Genomic DNA, 19,844 nt, shown 5'->3' with positions numbered 1-19,844 from the left:
GTCGAGAGACACTCCTTAGTAATCAGACGTCATCTTGTTTTACATTAAGTACTGCGAGTTTGGCCGTTGGTCGCGTGAATTCGCCTTTCGCTGTCTTGACCCTTGCGGTTCTGATGATACCATCTCGTCCCGGGTTGACCTCGATAATTATCCCACGTGGCCACTCGTTCCGAGGTAGAGCTGGGTCCGTGATTATCACTACATCTCCTACTTCTAGCGGTTTTGTAATCTCCCTCCATTTTTGTCTCTGGGCGAGGGTTGGTAGGTATTCACGAAGCCATCTTTTCCAAAATTGATCGGCCATTCTTTGGGCGATTCGCCATTGTTTTTTAAGGCACACTTCTGGGGGCGTGTCTCGGTAGTCCGCTAAGCGAGGTTGGCTACCGTCATCACCTATCAAGAAATGCATAGGTGTTAGTGGTGGAGCGTCTCTCGCGTCGAGTGACAGGTGAGTCAGAGGTCTTGTATTCACAGTAAACTCTGCTTCTGCAATGGCTGTCAATAAAACTTCCTCTTTTGGGGCCTGTTCTTTTAATATTGCCATTAACGCGCGCTTTGCACTTCGGATCAACCTTTCCCAGCTACCCCCCATAAATGGGCTTGCCGGAGAGTTGAATTTCCATCGAATTCCCCGCACGGTGGCTGCATTCTGAAGCTCAGGATTGTCTGCGAGTTGTCGTACTGCTTCCGATATTTCTTTATCCGCTCCTTTGAAGTTAGTTCCGTTATCGGAATACATCGTGTTAGGGTGTCCGCGTCGCGCGGCCATCCTTCGAAGAGCTTGGATGGTCGCGTCCGCACTTAAAGAGTGAGTTATTTCGATATGAATCGCACGTGTCGTCATACATGTAAATAAGGCCCCGTAGCGCTTTTCTTTATGTCGCCCAACAGTTACATATAAAGGTCCAAACATATCGACTCCGCAGTGTGTAAACGGACGAACGTGATGATCTAGGCGTGCTACCGGTAACTGTCCCATTAATGGCGCAATCGGATGACTCCTTTCGTTTCGACAAAATTGGCAACGGTGTATTATTTGTCGAATATTTGATCTTAATTTTGTGATGAAAAAACGCTGCCTTAGATCACTCATCGTCCTCTCTGTACTTGCGTGATTAGCTTTTTCGTGGAAATTTCTTACAAGCAGGCGTGTATAAGCATGAGTTCCGTCTAAAATTATAGGCGACTTTATTTCGGCGGCCATGTTGTCTGTTGCCATTAATCTAGTACCCATTTTTAAAATATTATCCTTATCCAGGTATGGATTTAGACACGAAATTTTACTGGCTTTCGGGAGAGACTCCCCCCGTGAAAGGATTTCTATCTCTTTGTTGTAGCTATCGGATTGCGCAATCTTAATCCATGTAAGTTCCGATGCTGATATTTCTTGAGCAGTTAGTGTAGCGCTAATGATTCGCTCTCTTTTGCGACACCTGTTGACGAATCGAAAAATCCACGCCGTAGTTCTAATTAAACGTTGCCACGACGAAAACCTGTTCTGATCCGGGAGAGCATTCAGCATTATTGCACTGTTCAAACATATTATTTCGGTCCGCAACTCTGTGTTAGCCAGGTTTCGATTTGTATTTAAACCTTTGACAGGTGGCCACATATCTTCAGAATATTTGAGGAATTCAGGACCTCCGAACCACATTCCTTTCATCGTAAGGTCAGGTATCTCTCCATCTCGGGTACCTAAATCTGCTGGATTCTGCTTTGTGGGCACCCATCTCCATTCCGTTGCGTTAGTAAGTTCGTCTATCTCACCCAATCTGTGTGCGACAAATGGTGAGTATGTTCGCGCATCGCTCTGTACCCAAATTAAGACAGTTGTCGAGTCCGTCCAGTAAATAGTTTTTATAATACGGCTATCACATTCCTTTTTAATAGTAGCCGCTAGGCGCGCTGCTATAAGAGCGGCTTGCAGTTCGAGCCGCGGTATCGATAAGGCACGCAATGGGCTCACCTTGCATTTACTGCCTATGAATGTGATTAAACTTTTGTCCATTGTCCTTTCGACGAAATATGCCACCGCACAGCTTGCTTGCTCCGAAGCGTCACAAAACACATGTAATTCTACCGGTGCTTCTTTATAGCTTGTGCATTGCCTCGGAATCGCGCAATTTGTTTCTTGTAAGATTTTCAACCATTTATGCCACTTTACCGCGTATTTTCCATCTACTTCAGTGTCCCAATTAGTTTTCGAACGCCATACCTCTTGTAGTAAGATACGAGGTCGGATTGTTAAACACCCAATGAATCCAAGGGGATCAAAAATGCTCATTACTTCACTAAGCATTTCGCGCTTGGTAGGTATATAGAGTTCGGACACCGCTGGAGTTTCTTTGAATTTAAACAAAAAATTGTCACTAACTGGATTCCACTTTATCCCGAGCACTCTTTCGGTTACATCTTGTCCACTTATTATATTTATAGATGTATTCGCACGCAGATTTTCCGGTATTGCTCGTACTACCTCTGGATTATTTGAGGCCCAATTTGTTAACTCAAAACCACCTCGTCCGAGCACTGTGGTAATATCGCTTCGCAATTGAATGCTTTCTTTTACCGAGTCGATTCCTATTAGAAAATCGTCTACATAAAAATGATTTAAAATGGCCATTTTTGCTTTCATCATTCCAAGTGATTGTTCCTCCGCTATTTTATTTTTAACAAACTGAGCGCTGCTCGGTGAGCATGTAGCTCCGAACGTCATTGAGCTCATGACCATCTCGCGGATATGTTCGTCTTCATTATCACGCCAAAGAAATCTTTGTGACTGTTGATCTTCGTCGCGTATTCGGATTCTCAGAAACATTTCTTTTATATCCGCCGCGAGGGCGATCTTTCCCTCTCGAAATCGTATCACGTTCCCTAGAAGTGAAGTTAGCATATCTGGTCCACTTAGTAAGCAATCGTTCAACGAAACACCGCGATATTTACTTGCGGCATCGAAGACAATACGTAGCTTTCCGGGTTTATTCACATGACTAACTGCGAAGTGCGGTAGGTAGTACGTTCTATTCGTCAATGTATTTTTCTCAATGCATGTGAGCTCTCGAGCATATCCTTTTCTGATATACTCATTTATTTTTGATTTGTACGCGATAGCTAAAGACTCGTTTTTGCGAAATTTCTTTTCAATTAGTTCTAGTCTTCGTAGCGCCGTTTGCCGATTATTTGGGAGGCTTATGACGTCATCTTTCCACAAAAGTCCTGTTTCCCATTGTCCCGATATCAGAGGTCGAGTAGTGTTTTGAAGAATATCAATTGCTCTTTTTTCACTGCAAGATATTCTAATTTTCGGCAAAATACCTAACGAGTCAACGGCATAATTTTTCTTCACAAGATTTTCTAATCGGGCGTTGTCTTGTATTGCGGCGATTGTTTGAAACGGCATTGTATTTGTACCGCCGTGAATTGCCTCTCCTAATGCAGTAACGGAGATAATATATCTCCCACTTTTCCTTGCTTCCCTCGTTACAATCAAGGAAGCATTATCTTGGCCAATTAAAATTTGCGGGCGCACTGTTTTAATTTGTCCGGCGTCCATTACGGCTTGAGGCGGTAAATTTAAATATTGCATCGTGTTAGCTCGCATTTTGTATATTTCACTGTTATTGCCGCGGATATTTACTGTTATGCGACGTGATGACTCATCCGTCACATTCATGCCACCGGCCCCGTGAATTTTTAGTCCTCGTATTTTCCCTGACGCACCTGCACGGTCCGCCACTTCACTGTCGATGAGGGTGATTGTAGACCCTTCATCCAACAAGGCGTACGAAGTCACTGTTCCCGCTGGTCCACTTATTTCCACCGGTAATAATTTTAAAAGAATCGGTCCGTTCGTTGACCACGTGTTCACAACTGTTCTATTTCGTGAGTTTTCATTGTCATAGCGGTTTTCACTTTCACTCACTAAATTCTCACTTGATTCTCTCCTTGCGGATTGATTTCCGTTCAAGGAATTGTTTTGTCGCGAAAACGATGAGCTCGAGGCTCCGACCTCGGCGGTAGGTCGATATTCGCGCACTTCTCCGCGGTTAGATTCGTGAAGCGTTTTATGGTGCAATGAACGGCACCTATCAACGCTGCACTCACGCGAATGTTTACATTGCGTAACCCTATGCGATTCCCCTAAGCACGAAAAGCATAAGTTTTTACTTTTAACTATTTGCCATCGCTCGGCCACTGATAACTTTAAATAGTCCCGGCACGACTGAATAGGGTGAGATCGATTACACAATGCACACTTGTTCTTCTCACCTGTAGGTATTTGAGGCACTACCGCGGTATTTACTAACTCGCGTTTTCGATTGCCTTTTCCACTATAAATGTTCGGTTCGATACCTCCGCACAACATTGCGGCGCTCGATATTTCTTCTAGCCAGACAGAAAAATCTTTAACAGTGGCTCTGTTATTATCACCTCGTCTGGCCCCCCACCACGATGTACGCATACATAGCGGTAGTTTCGCTACTAGCTCGCTTAGTAACTGCGGGGTAGTAAGATATTCACCACCGAAGCCTTCCAGAGTGGCGATCACGTTGCTGATGGCACCAGATAGCTCGATCAGTGACTCCGTCGAACCAGTACCCTGAAGACATTGGAGTCTCCTTACTCTATCCAGCATGGCTGCGACGATGACTTCTTTTTGGCCAAAGCGCAGCTCCAAAGTTCGGATGATTTGTCCGACGTTACGCGGCTCTACGAGTAGCGCTGAGACCGCCTCTCTCGCTCGCCCCCTCAGGGCGCGCTGCAGACGTAGGAGGTTCTCCGGCTCTGATAGGCGGCACATCTCAGTCGATTGATGATACTGAGAGCTAAAGGTGGGCCACTCCAGCGGCTCTCCTGTGTAGACGGGCAGGTCCTTGGCGCTGGACTGTCGGGCCATCATGGCCCCAACTCTGCTATCGTCTTCCACGTTAGGCGGCCTGGGGCTCCCTATCGACGAGGTTCTTATTGCTGAGGCCATCTCAGCAATAGCGGTGGCCATCTGCGCCATGGGATCTGCGGAGCGGTTGACCCACGTCTCTGTGAGTCCAGCAGCGCTCTCCTCAGATCCTTCCAATGGTGGGAGTGTAGATGGTCCCTGTTCTCCGTCCAACGGCTGTGGGCGGCTCTCTCTTCTACTCTGGCGCTTCAGTTGGATGCGAAGCTCCTTGTTCTGTGCCTTCAGGAATCTGATGGTGTTGGCTGATGCTTGAGAAGCGTTGTCAGAAGCATCGTCGTCGGATGATTCTCTTTCAGATATGGCGGGGTCCACCAGTTCGGCGGCGTTCTTCCCCGATCGCAATACAGGAGTCATCTTGGGCGGCTGTGATATTCAGTAGAAGATTCGGCAGTGAAGGACCACTTTGTACGAGACGCGTTTCCGCCTCGTATAAAGAATTGTAAGACTGTAAAAATCTCGGCAAGGCGCTAGTATTCTACTGCGAGCTGCGATAGGTATCAGTAGCCCGTAGGTATGAATATTTATTCCAAATACTGTCGGCTGACAGTGGCGGCTAGCAGGTTGTAAATCCGCTTCTGGATTCGGCTGAGTCCAGGAAAGATGCAGTGAAGATCTGAAGACGAAGTGGCGAAGTAATCGGGCAGAGTAGAGTTAAAAGAGAGTGTTTACTGTTTTCGATCGATGTCTTTATTTCTCACATGTGCACATATTTATACAAGATTACAAAATCTGACCCTACGGTTAACTTAGGTATGGAAATGGTGCCGGCCCCCCACTCCTGTCAAGTATTCTCCCGAGCGGCCAACGTAAATAGGCGCCCCCTAGCCAACGTATAAGCCCCGACCCCCGCCTCCGTCCCTCCATTGCACAATCGAGCGCCGACTAGAGCGGACGTGAAAGGGCCGCTAGCTTGACACGCTCCGCTCAATTTGTCCTTTATACGGCAGCGGCCGGTTAGGCACGGAATTAGCCTCGCAGACTCATACATACTAGGTTATATATTAAATACAAGTAAAATAATAATTGAAACATTTATACGAACATACAATAATAAAATAAAGGACTATGACGTCGGCTACAATATGTATGAAAACATTTCTCCACATGATCCATATTGATTTTGAAAATACAATTATTTTGAATTTATTTCAACAGAGAGGGGAACCATTTTTGAGAAGAGAATATGGAAGTCTAGGCATTTACAGGGTTTTTGGCCTAGTAAATTAAATAATAAAATAAATTTAATTAAAATTAGGGAAATCTAAAGAGACTCCAAATAATACAAAACAAAGCGATGAGGATAATACTAAGATGTGGGAGACGAACAAAAGTTAAGAAAATAATTCAACTTCTAGATATCATGACAATTGATCAAAGAATCAAATTCAATGTTGCTAATGAAATAAATAAAATTATTAAAGGAATAGTTCCGAGATATTTTCAAAATAATCTAAAAAATAATGAGTTTTTTCATAGAAACTATGCAACAAGAGGATCTAAAAATATAAGACTGGAAAAGAAATCAAAAGCAATGTCCCAGAACTGCCTTATGTACAAGGGAATTCAACTATTTTAGGAATGCCAGAAAGCATAAAAAATGAAATAAATGTAAATATATTTAAATTTAAATGTAAAAAGTATATATGTGAAAAATATTAGGTAGTATACAGTGTAAATAGTGAATATAATTAATGAAAATGTACATATGAAACAGTTAATATTATAAATTAGGATTTTAAGTGTATAATAGTGTATAATAGTGATGAATAATGTTAGAATAAGTATAGATGTAAATATTGTGTTGTAAATCTATATTAGACTATGTTAATCATAGAACTAAATAAAATAAATAATATAAATTATAAATAATAAAAATAATAAAATAAATTTAAATATGAACAACTCCCTAGGGTGGAAATCCAGCCAGTCTGCAAGCATTTGGACATACTCAAACATTGTTGAATACAATTAATTATTCTAAATCCATTTCATCTACTTTTTTCGGTATTCGTAGTATGTGATATTTCCCTATTCTGACTGTATTCGTACGGCTTCTGGTTGTGTAAAACAGTGCATGAGATCTCGCGCCTATAGTTACCTATAGTTATTGGTAACATATAAACTGATCTCTTTCAGTATAATTGGACTATACGAGAACATACAGAGTGTTCTTTAAACCCTATCACATCTGAAACCACGATGATCAGTATGGGCAAGAAGACATATTAGCATAAGCGTAGCCTCCCGAGCCTTTTCGTCAGCCTTTTCGTTGCCAAGGATTCCGCAGTGTCCTCGTATCCAGCCGATGTACACGTCCTGAAGTCTGCATCGTAGATTCTGGATATCTGTTCTTATGTCCATTACAATAGGGTTAACCGAATTTCGGTCAGTTATTGCATGGACTCCAGATTTGCAATCTGTCAGGATTGTTATTTTCTTCCATCTGTTTGGTGGCTTCTTCAAAACATAGACCAGGGCTTCTCTGATCGCAAAGAGTTCTGCCTGAAACACGGAGCAAAAATTGCCGAGTTTCAACTTTCTCGACGGTAGCTCTCTGATGCCATCGTTATATACTATATTTTGAATGTATTACCCAGTGCGGGTTTTTTCTCCTAGATTAAATTTGCAGATTGCATACATTATTCGAAGATTCTTGATTTGGAAAACAGTATTTCAAACATTGTTACTTAAGGCCTATTTTTCTTTGGATGGTACTTTTGACATAAGATCATAATTACTTTCATGCGTCATATTGCAGGACATATAGCACTCCACGCGGCCGTTTTTAGCACTATTAATTACAATGCGGCCAGTTTACATTTCAATTGAATACCTAATATCGACTGAATTCATAGTGGTATTTTTTATTTATTTTTTAATGAATTATATATAATTATTTATTTTTAAATGAATTATAATGATGATTAATGAATAATATATCTATATAATATAACATATCACGAAGTTACATAGTTTAGAGTTGATTTCATGGATGAGAGTTGTTGTATCACCCAGATCCACAGAAAAATATCAATTTATAGTATATATTAATTACATTATATAATGTACCTCCCATGTGGGTACAAATATATGACCTGCAAATAAAATCACCATACGCCACTGGTACACTCCTTTTTAACGTTCAAAAATTCAACTCGCATAGAAAATGTAAATATAGTAGAACTCCGTTTATCCGAACTCCAGTCCTCCGGATTGCCAAGCAATCAACTTTGCAGGACATGTCCATGTTTAAGTATTTTTTAAATGTGATTCCAATTCACTGTGTTAATACCAAAGCAATAAACTTAGGCGCCCGTGAATTTGGATAGTTGAAGTTTTAATGTACGGAATTTATTTAAAGTAAAACTGTACTGTGTGGTAAAAATAGTTAAAGCACAAAACCAAAATTTACTGTAGGTACTGTGTAATGAAGAATTACACTGTGTAATAGTTGCAAGTGTACTGTGTAATTGTACCATTTATTCTCGCCATATACGAGTATATCTGTTTTGCCATTCTTTCGTCATCCATTCTTTTACATGACCACACCACCTTAGTGACCCTTTCTCAATCTTATCAATTTCACCTCCATATCTGAGATTTACACTCTCACCTGATTTCATCATTCGTAACTCTGTCATTTGCCCTGTTTCAGTCTTTGGCAACCTATGCAATAGCTGGCTGGGGGGGTTGTGCGGCATCCATTTTAAAGCCGCTCATAATTTCACAGAAACTATTATTGAGAATAATGTTCCGGCGCCCTCCAATATACCCGTCAGAACAGTTGTTCCAATACATGAAGGTGCTGGATATGAGACAACTGTACCTAAAAGAAGCACTTACACACTTCTGGTCAAACAATAAGGAGAGGTCTCAGCAAAATGTCCGTACGAGGTTTTCCCGGAGCATGAATTATGTCATACCCAAAACCCGTACGACTTTTGCTCAGAGACATCTCTCATTTATCGCACCGAGAGTGTTCAATATTTTGGAAGAACGTATTAAGCTCTCAAGGGCAAAAATTATTTTCAAGAAAGGAGTTAAGGACTGGATTTTCCTTAGTGGGAGGGATTTGAGTGGGAAACTCCTTGATGATTTTCCAAACGCTTGAGTTTACTGTTTACCATATTGATGTGCCATAAATATGTTTTTTAAAACATTTTTTTTTATTATTTTTTATGTTTCTAATCCTATATTTGTGGTGATATACTCATGTGTCTGTGTCATATAATTGCTCACTCATCTCAACACAGAACTTTTGGTCCCACGGAGTTAGGACTTATTGTTTAAAAAAATGTACAATATCCTTATGTATGTAAATAAATAAAATAAATACATTGATTTCTCACACATTCGTCTAAGCGACCGCATTCACTCCGCTTTCTTCCTTCCTCTGTCAGTTCCATGTTTCACTTCCATACATGAGTATTCGGATCAGTCTAGCTTAGATTGACATATTTTTAATAGCAATTGATTATTGTGCTTAGTGCGTAGTTCATTTTGATTTCCATACTTTCCATACTTAAAATGATCTAAAATAATATCATCCCCGTACTATCGTGCATCTAAACTGCAAAATAATGTATGTTAAATATTGAATAAAGAAATGCTTTCTTATTTGGAATTTGGATACGTCATATGTACCAATATTATTATCGTATATTATTATGAATAATTTAATATTGTGCAATGTCATCAAGGATGCCGTTTGGAGGATTGTAAAATATATTATTAGGATACCAAATATAGATCGAAATGTCAAATAAAATTATACAAAATAGGTGTGTGATATCCTGTTGCAGATTTGATTGTAGTGATACCGAGTAAGTACCGAATTTATTTATAATTTGAATGAGTTTCAGTTATCGAAGCACAAATATGTGAGGGAACGATGGGTACCGACCCTTATAATTATATAGGAGCATAGTATGAAATTGTAAAAACAAGGATGAAAGTAGGCTGAATGCGATCTCTCCGGTAAATGTGTGATAAAACTTTGTACGAGAGGATCTGCGCAGACAATACAAAATAATTTTTATTCTCTCAGAGAGTCAGGCTGTTCTAAAAGCATTGAGCTCTGAGGAGGTCAATTCTAAATTAACCTTAGAGTGCCTTGTGTCGGTGAGTGCAACAGTGACATTACTTTTGGTACCTGGACATTCAAACATCGACGGTAACGAGGCAGCTGATGAATTAGCAAGGCTGGAAGCTGAGACAGCTCCAATAGGCCCCGAGCCGTACTATAAGTTGCCTATAAATGTGCTCCTCGAAATGAGCTTAGGTCATGGGCCAGGAAGCAGAGCGTAATGCTCTGGCAAAAAGTACTTGGTCAGGACTATGTGAAGAAATTAATAAAAGAGTACTCGCAAAGGTTTGCTTTTGGTCTTATAAAGTTCAGCAGAAATCAAGTGAGGTTTATCACTAGAGCCCTTACAGGGCACTGCAAATTGAACAAACACCTTGCTAGAATGAACTAATCCGAAACTTATAGATGTAGGTTCAGCAGTGCAGATGAGGAAACACCTCAGCACATCCTATGTGAATGTAATGCTTTACATAATGAAAGAAGCGGCATCCTCGGGGGACCACTGGTTAAACCTGAGGATATTGAAGAGCTCGCCGCCTACCTAATAGCCTGATACTTTACGGATCTGGTCTTGGAGGGGGAGATTTAGCAAAATGAAGCTCTCGCATTCCACACAGTAGCCAGGCTCTTTGTAGACCTGGGCTTGGAGGGCGAGAACTATTCACGGGGACCCGTCACAATAGATCTTCATAGGTCGCAGTGACGTTAGGCGCTAAGAATAAAAACAATGTATGAGAAGTGCAGAAATGTCAAGATCCGTGGATTATTCAACGTTATGACCAGCGATGTCTTTACTCAACCATATCTATTCGGATATCGACATCTTTCATATTACTGAAGAAAAATTTAGAGGGGATAGCTTCCGCATACACTAATTACTAGGTATTTAACTAACATCCACCCTTAACCTCCTGTATGATTTTTTTTTCTTGTTTAACTATCTCAAAAAGTAGTCTTTATGTATATTTTATTAAACAGATATGTAGATCATGGGAGCTGTCGTCAGATGCAATTATTCGTTTAAAATACATACAAATTGACATTCATCCTTTACATCCTTTACCCTCCATATTCTATTGCGTTTTTCTCATATACCTACATTGATTATTTTTTTATCGCTATTAAAATCGCTATTATATTTACGAAATCTTACCACCTGTCTCCTGATCAGTATTATTAATTATTACTTTATGACAAATAAACACGATGCGATGGAGGTATTCGTTCTGCAAATGTGTCACTCGCCGATTCGTCATTTCGATGATCGATCACCAATACTAATTGATCGATAGTATCTAATTTTATAGGTAAGCAGCTTATGTAATAATATATATTACGATAACGCTTCATTTCAGAAAGACACAAAGAATATGGCGGTATGAAGGTTTTTGGCGTATATATTGTTGTGCTATATTTAGTTATAAAGGTGCTCAACTTGCTTTGTTTCTTTGTTGTTCTCAATATGTGTTTTTTTTTTAGTTAATATTATTTATGTCCCGAATTGAGTTGTTGTAACTCCTGGGAATGCAATTCAACGTATTATATTTGTAAAATACTTTGTGTTATATGATTTATAAATATATATATATTTTTTTAAATATAAAAATTTGTTCTTTTTTTACGGCATATTATTATCATCATCATTCCCTTACCGCAACTAATATTGCATTTGGCACTGCATTAATACACTAAGCGCAGCGTACCTGGATCATTTTTGTTACACAGAAGGCAAGGCGATCAGTTTTTCAATACTTGAAAAACAATTATTGTGGGGATAAATAATGAGGAGGTTCTGTACTATGTGTCTGTTAAAAATGTTTTCTTGCGCCTTACAAACTATACGGTTCTCATATTTTGTACATACTCATGGAAAAAAAAAACATTATTTAGTGACCTCCTTTTACTTTACGTCTGTCCTGCCTTTTACTTCACACAAATTAAAATATAGAAGAATTTAATAAAAATGGGTTATTCGAGATATGAATAATGGTGAATGTTGTACAAAATAAAAAAATCACGTAAAACAGCCAAAAACAAATCAAAAGTCTCGTACAGTGCATTAAAATCGTTAAGAGCCTTTATTTATGTGTGGGTAGTAAAGTGTTTTTAAATAAAATATTCAAATGCGCGTGTAAACACAAAAATCCACGATCCTGTCGATATTCTATCGAAACCACATTTTTCCATTAGGGTATTTTGCGAGGTTTACGAGAGAGCTAGCTTTTAAGAAACTATCAGAAACAGTCAAATTGCCAAATATATGTCTATTGAAATACAATTTTGTAAAAGAAAATCAAGTAGAGATTAGTCGGCTTCGTGGAATACTTGTTAGTGTTACGTGCCATACAATAAATAATATATAATTTTAAAAAGAACTAGGTATAATACGATAAAAATCAAACTATCCTGTTATTTAATCGGGCCGGGTGGATATTTACTGTGGTGTAAAGACGACCATTACACACATAGTTAATAATTATATTTTGGAAACGAAATGCTTAAAAAGTATAAATTTCATCTGAATAAGGATACATTCCTTAAAATTACATTTCCGTGATTATTTTCTAATACGTTGAGCCGTGGAAAAAGTTTGCACCTACTTATTTATCGTTGATAATAATATTGTAAATCAAATGCATTCATATGCAATTTGGTAGTTAAAAATAATGAATAAAATTGACTCTTAAAAGTGAAGGCGCGTGTTATAATAACACATCTACCGTAGTATTAAAAATAAATCCTTTGTTTCGAAGGATTAATTTATTGTAATTTTCAATTCAAGTACGATAATCAGCGGAGCCCTTAAATTATCTGATGCCGCCAAGAAGTTAACGTTTTTTTCTGCATTAATCTATACCCACCTTCATCATTCTCAAACTCCGCCTGCCTTGGCCAACGGGCCCTAGCTACCTTCGATATTTCCATAATTAAATTGATATTAATCGACATTTAAGAATGGTCGTGCATGAAACCTTGCGTTAATCTCAAAAGTCATTAACATCGGAGGCACGGATTAAAAACGTCATTAAAATATTAAGATTAAGAGCCTACTCGCAGACATCTTGCGCTACCAACCTCTAGTGATCGAGAGTTTTATTTTCGAGAAACAATAAATGAGGAAATCGCGTACTTTTATATAACTGAACTATTTACAGACGGCGAAACCATTTTTTTTTTCCTTTTTTATTTTTAAAAGATTTTTAAAGGAAAACAATTGAAAAGGGCCGCTTTTATTTTTAGTTGAGACGTCACGTTTCTGTACAAAACCTATGAATTATGTATTTGTTACTATTAGAAAGTTTGTTAAGAAGTCAAATCGATAGAATAGGCGATGGAATTGAAATATCTGGATGTTGAGATAATTGGCCACGGTGATCTCTAGGTACAATGCTAGGGAGCAAATTAAGTCGATGGTTTAGAAACTAGTGAACAGGGATGTGTAGTGTCTCCATGGTTGTTACTTGTTGTGTCCTTTAAGTAATTTTACTTATTTATTTTACTAACATAAACGGTAAATCTGCCTTTTACAAACATTTATAATACTAACATATTTGGCTTAATATATATTAATTTTTTTTAAACATAAATTTCCTTATACCCAAGAATTATAAAGAAAAATTATACAAGATTTATATAAAAACAATTAACCTAAAAATTATACAGCATATTCAGTAGAAAGTTTAAATAATAAAACATTCTACAGTAATAATGTCTTTATAATAATAATAACTTATTGCCAAACTGCAATTTCTTCCAACCAACCAATAAAATAACAGTTTTATTTTTATTTTCAAGTTAACACATATTCAATAAAAAATAAAAATAAAAAAGCTTAAGATATTTAAAAATATAAATAAATGTATTTGTGTATAAATTATCCTAAATCAATAATCAATACTATTACTCAATGGGAAAAAGGAAAAAAGAGGAAAGAGGAAAGGAGAGATTAAGGAAGAGAAAGGAAATGTTTCTTCATACGTGATTTAAACAGATATAATGTAGTAACATCTTTGATGGTGGATGGGAGATGATTCCACAGTCGAGCGGCATGGACACTATATGAGTTAGAGAAGAAAGAGGAATTGTGTATGGGTATTAAGAGAGTGCCTTGAGAATGAGAACGAAGAGGTAAACCATGAACTGATAAGCGTTGAAATTTTTCACACAGGTATATATGAGCGTTAGGACTATGAAGTACATTGAACAGAAGTGAGAGGGAGTGATAGTCTCTCCGCTGTCTAATTTTGAGCCATTATTTCAGTTGCCTACGATAATCAGAAATGTGGTCATATTTCCTAAGACCAAAAATGTACCTTATGTATGTATTCTGAAGTCGTTCAAGTTTATCGAGTTGCTCACAGCTTAAATCAGTCATGGAAACATCAGCGTAATATTGAATGGGTAGTAGTAATGCTTGTACCAGAGTGCATTTAGTATTAATGGGTAAGAATTTTTGCAACCTTCTAAGTGAGTGTAAACTGAAAAACATTTTGCGGCTTAATTCGTTAGTATGAGCTCGCCAGCATAGATGTTCATCCCTAGATTTTTTACGGATTTCCTGTATTGAATATTGGTACCATTGATATTAAAAGGATTAAGTGAAGATACATATAACTTACTAAGCAATCTTTGACTACCCGCAAACATTATTTATGGTCATATGGTATTGTCATAGTTATACTTTATAATTAGTATGTAAATTACATGCTAGCAATGCGTTCTCTAGAGAAAGCGTTTAAAATTATACTGCTGGTCTCGAAATTTCAATACTAGCATCTCGATATTGAAAATTCTTATAGGGAGCAAACTAATAAAGCAGAGGCGCCTGTTATGACATAATATGGTAAAGAAACTAGGCTTGACACCTAATAGAGTCGCCCATACGGAGAAAAACCATTATAGGATTATTGACCACAAAGCTAGCTACAAATTACCGTAATACACCGGGCAGTAGGTACTTGGGCTGAGAATTGTAAGTGCTAACCGAAACCGCCCAAAGAACTCACACGAGAGGTAGTATTATACGTGGTCAAAATAGTGCAGGCAATTGGTAAAATAAACCAAAGTAGGGAACGAAATGCAGAACACTCTTCTAGTGGAACGGAAGGCCTGTTGACCACAGTAGTCACTGCCAACAGGCCGGCTTCTCCTGAAGAGTTTTGAGTGGTTTCCTCTCCACATGAGCAAATGCTGAGATGTTCCTGATTGACCCACTTTAGTATATTCTTCCTGATTCCAACAGTTTAGCTAAATTTTAAGTAAAACAATTGCAGAAAAATCCACTATTTGAAATATAAACCTTGTATATCATAAGCAAGGTAAATAATAAAGCAACTCCAATATAAAAAAAATCGAAACCACCCGTTACACGTTTGTTATTAATCTAAAAACCAAACCAAAAATTTGGAACGCTTTTGTTCTATACAAAAGAGCTTAAGGGCTTCTCTAGATAATTATTATTCTGAGGTTAGGACCAAAATTTTCTTCGGACCTCGGAGATGAGAGTGTTGTGGCAAATTAGAGTTTGATATGAAATATTTCAAAGCATTGGTAAATATTTTAACATCTCACGGTTATTAATTATAACACATATTTTGAAAGGGGTAAAATCTTGAGATAAGTTAATGATGAATGGTCCTTTACCTGCATTAAGGCTGCATCAAGTATGGGGCGGACGTCAGAAGCATTAAAATAAGTCAAGTTAAACCCATCATAAATAATGAATGATCCTCTTATGTCAGTTCTCCCGCTCCTGTCCTGTCAATTCTGACCAATCTTTGTAAATTGCTTCACCTGAGGCGAAATTATGAAATGTTTCGAAACTGGATTCATACATTACTGGACACGTAGAAAATTAAGGCCCTACTCAATTATTATGCTTCTTGTTACTGAATTTAAAATGAGTTTTGTCGTGAATTATATTATTTAAATATACATTTTAAACTGACAATCTTAATTTATCCATATATTTATAATTTACCTAGGGTATTGCGTTCTGTTGTATATTATTTTTAATATCCTTCATGTTTATAAAAAAAATATACATACAAACACATTATAAGGACGGATATATTACCTTATATACTCACATATGAGTTTGAGACCATCACACTATCCAACAAAAGTGCGTATGACATGAATGTTACGGACGTCATATAAACTCAGCAGCCCTTCCTGGGGCCTCTTGAATAATGAATAGAATAGAAACCTCGGTATATGTAACACAAAATGCCACCTCCCCAATAAAGACTTTAATTTGTTACCTTCGGGGGTGGTTTTCGTTATACCGAAGCGTATAGAATTGGGGATTATTGTTTTTGATTATTAAATTAGAGCTGGTGGCCAGGCAACATGAACTGTCAATATGAAATGTGTCAAGTAATTTCTTTGTACGGTGTTTAGTAGCCTCGTCCAGGCTGACGTTGCAGCGGACTACGCGTTGCGGGCCAAAGTAGAGTTCGGACCTGCCAACCTCACGGCTGTTGGTGTTGCCCGCCACAAGGTATTTTCTCAAATTGAACGGTTTGGGTATGCAGGAAAAAAATTCTTCAAGGTAATATTTTCTTCAACTTGTAGCCGTCCACTCCTGAACGTAGGCCTCCTCCATCCTTCTCCACGCCAAACGGTCTTGGGCTATTTGCATCCATGATGTTCTGAATGCTGCGTAAATTCCTTTGGTACGAAATATTAGGATGTAACCCGTGCGCAACTACTTAATTAATAACTTCAATTGAACGTAGTTATGCAGAAAGCAGCCAGTCCACAATTTTGAAAAAATGAGATATTGATGTTATCGGGTGCAGTAAGGTCAATTATATGTTTTGCTAAAAACAGCCAGACCGCTTTCATACAAAAAACTGTGTTAATCACCTTCTGAAAATGACGTTGATTACAAAAACGACATTTTTCAATTTGCTAAAAACACCAACAGCATTAGAAAAATCTTACGGTTCTTTAAAAATCATTGAAACTGGTCAAATGCATAATAAGATTCTTGTCATATAAAAAACTAAAGTTTTCATTGTTTATCATTCCTTAAAGTCAAAAACATTCCAACTGTTGTGTAGACTTGATTATTCAGTCTTTCCACAAAAGCGCTATTATCTCAGTTTCACTTTTCTATGGCTGGCTGCTTTCTGGATAACTACGTTCAATTGAAGTTATTTATTAAGTAGTTACACACGGGTTACATCCTATTATTTTGTACCGAAGGAATTTATATATTTCAATTATAATCCACCTTTCTCATTTCACCTCAAATTAACTCACGCGCGCCCATCCCATACTAAAGTTAATAAAAACATACCGTATAACAGAACCATTATAAAAAGTAGAAACGTAATAATAATAAAAACGAAATAGCATCTCTCAAAATCTAAATTTTCGCTATGTTATTGAATTGCGCCTTGTGGGTTTTTACTGTAGTATGGGGCCAAAGGTTATTGAAATTTGAATGAACTGAACTGAGTTTAGTCTTCAAAACATTTAAACATAACATATCGATCATATAATATGAAAGTCTATATATTTATAGAACTAAAGACAAATCATTAGCTCTGTAAATGAATATTTAGTTTCCCCATGGTAAATTAGAATTGGAATAGTAATCTTGCTCACATTTCAAACAAAACAGTCGAAGACAGAACCTGACAGGATGAAAGATCCTTTATTTAAACAGCTAGAAGATTATGAGCAGGAATGCGAACCAATGTAGACCTGTTAAATAAATAAGTAAATATGAATGCGTTTATGATATAAGTTGATTGTCTTCAGTAACAGGAACCAGGGCCGCAACCCCCAAAAATAATGTTTAATAAAAGTCGTATAAAAATCGTGTTATTTGTATTTTTTCTCTAACTTAGAGTGAATTTTGTTATGTTATAACCAATTGGTCTAAGAAGAAGTTCAAAAATTATAAAATTGTTTTCGGGCGTTGCCTAGTATGTAAAATAATTTGATCAGATGAATCTTTTCACAACAATAAAGTTTTCAGTTCTATAACTTCAATTAAATCAACAGATGGAAGAATTAAAGAAATATGGATGTTTGAACGTAGGGAAAATAAATTTAAATGCCTAGACTTCCATATTTCCTTCTCTAAAGTGTTCTCCATCCTTGTTGTAATTTGATAATTGTTGTAGTATGTTTTTTCTTACCACTGCGACTTTGGGATAAATTTACCATCAATATTTTTAGTATGGCGAAATCTTGAACCGGACTTAATCCTTTTGTCCAAGCGAGGTCCACCCTCAAAACACCCACAAAACGCTCATTATAGAAAAGTGCTGCGTCAGTTCTCGTACTTAGTTATGAAATCTAACCACCTAATACTCTCCTTGAGCACTTACTCTAAAAAAAAATCACTCTGACTATTTTATTTCACTTACCCACACTTAAATAAATCCTACAGTGAACTTGTTTTTTTTTTGCCTAAAACTATAATCTAAGAAAAACACATTTAATTATGTATTCATCTTAACTTATCTATAAAGCTTAGTATTAGTATTTATTCCATCTGCCAGTCTGTAGCACTAACTATGCACAACACTCTTTCCTCTATCGTTCTTGCTCTAACTACAATGCTTTTTTTTCATCGATTGATATACATATTTAACACGTCCCGTCGTTTATTTAAAAAAAATTAAGACTGATTCTTTCTGGCTGCAATACAATCCCACTTTCTATTTAATGATACTTACACTTACACACACCTGAACACTTACTCTCACATACGCACAAACACACCTATACGTCCTATACACCTACTCTCATACAAATACACATAAACACAGCCTTTTGTTGTACCACAATTTAGTATGTTTGATTTTTATTTAGAAACTTCGCCGGTCTGTCCTTAAGCCGTATCTTTTTTATGTTATTATATTATTGTTTCTGTAAAATAAATAAATAAAGCATCATGTCGTTCGATAATCAAAAAAAGTGTTCTTTATTAGAGAAGTGCACTTACATATTATTAACTTGTTAAACCTAAAACTCGTGAATTTTAATTCTATACCTATCATGCAAAAGCCCTCTGGGCATATACAGATAATAAACAAATATAATTTCTTTATGTTTTGAGTTTTGGTAAGGATAATATCCTGGTATGGTATCGAAGATGCTAAATAACACTCTGGAGTATCCACTTATACTGGTTGATTAGCAGTTGTGCTGTAAGCTTCTGACTGTTTAGTAGGATAGATAATTCTAGAATGAGCTAACCAAGGTATGTGGGTATGCAGATGACTCTTGATATGTCGTCATTACCAACAACCAACAACTACCTAGGCGAGTTGCAGTTGGATTGATATAACATAATGGCAGGCAAACGCACCCACCAGTACGCCGTGAGTCCGACGAATCTCCACTTAATATGTTTCGTTTTTGGGTGATATCAGGTGTGTTGGATTTGTTCCGACGTTCACACAGTTTACCCTGAAGATGGCTCCTGAAATGGTAGCCGAAACGTCGGAATAAATCCAACACACACGGTATCACCCAAAAAAGAAACATATTGATTACAGTGACCGTGAAAATCTTCGTAACTATTTAATCTTTATTCCTAAACAGCGTCGGCATAGATTGTTTCATATTCCGATACACAGGACCAACCTGCCTATGGTTATACCTGTTGGAAGGACTACCGCTATGCTGAAAAACATCGGTCTGGATATTGATCTGTTCCATGTATCCGAAGGGGTTTTCCGGAGCAGGATTCTCCTACTACTTTGGCATGAGTCTCTTTCATGTTTTATTTTTATTTTTTATAATATGTACGTATTAAATATATGTTTGTAATGT

Source organism: Micrasema longulum, unplaced genomic scaffold (assembly GCF_059751315.1).
Source record: "Micrasema longulum isolate JH-2025_06_02 unplaced genomic scaffold, ASM5975131v1 h1tg000287l, whole genome shotgun sequence".
In the NCBI taxonomy this organism is placed as follows: Eukaryota; Metazoa; Arthropoda; class Insecta; order Trichoptera; family Brachycentridae; genus Micrasema; species Micrasema longulum.
Note: the sequence above shows the minus strand (reverse complement) of the source record.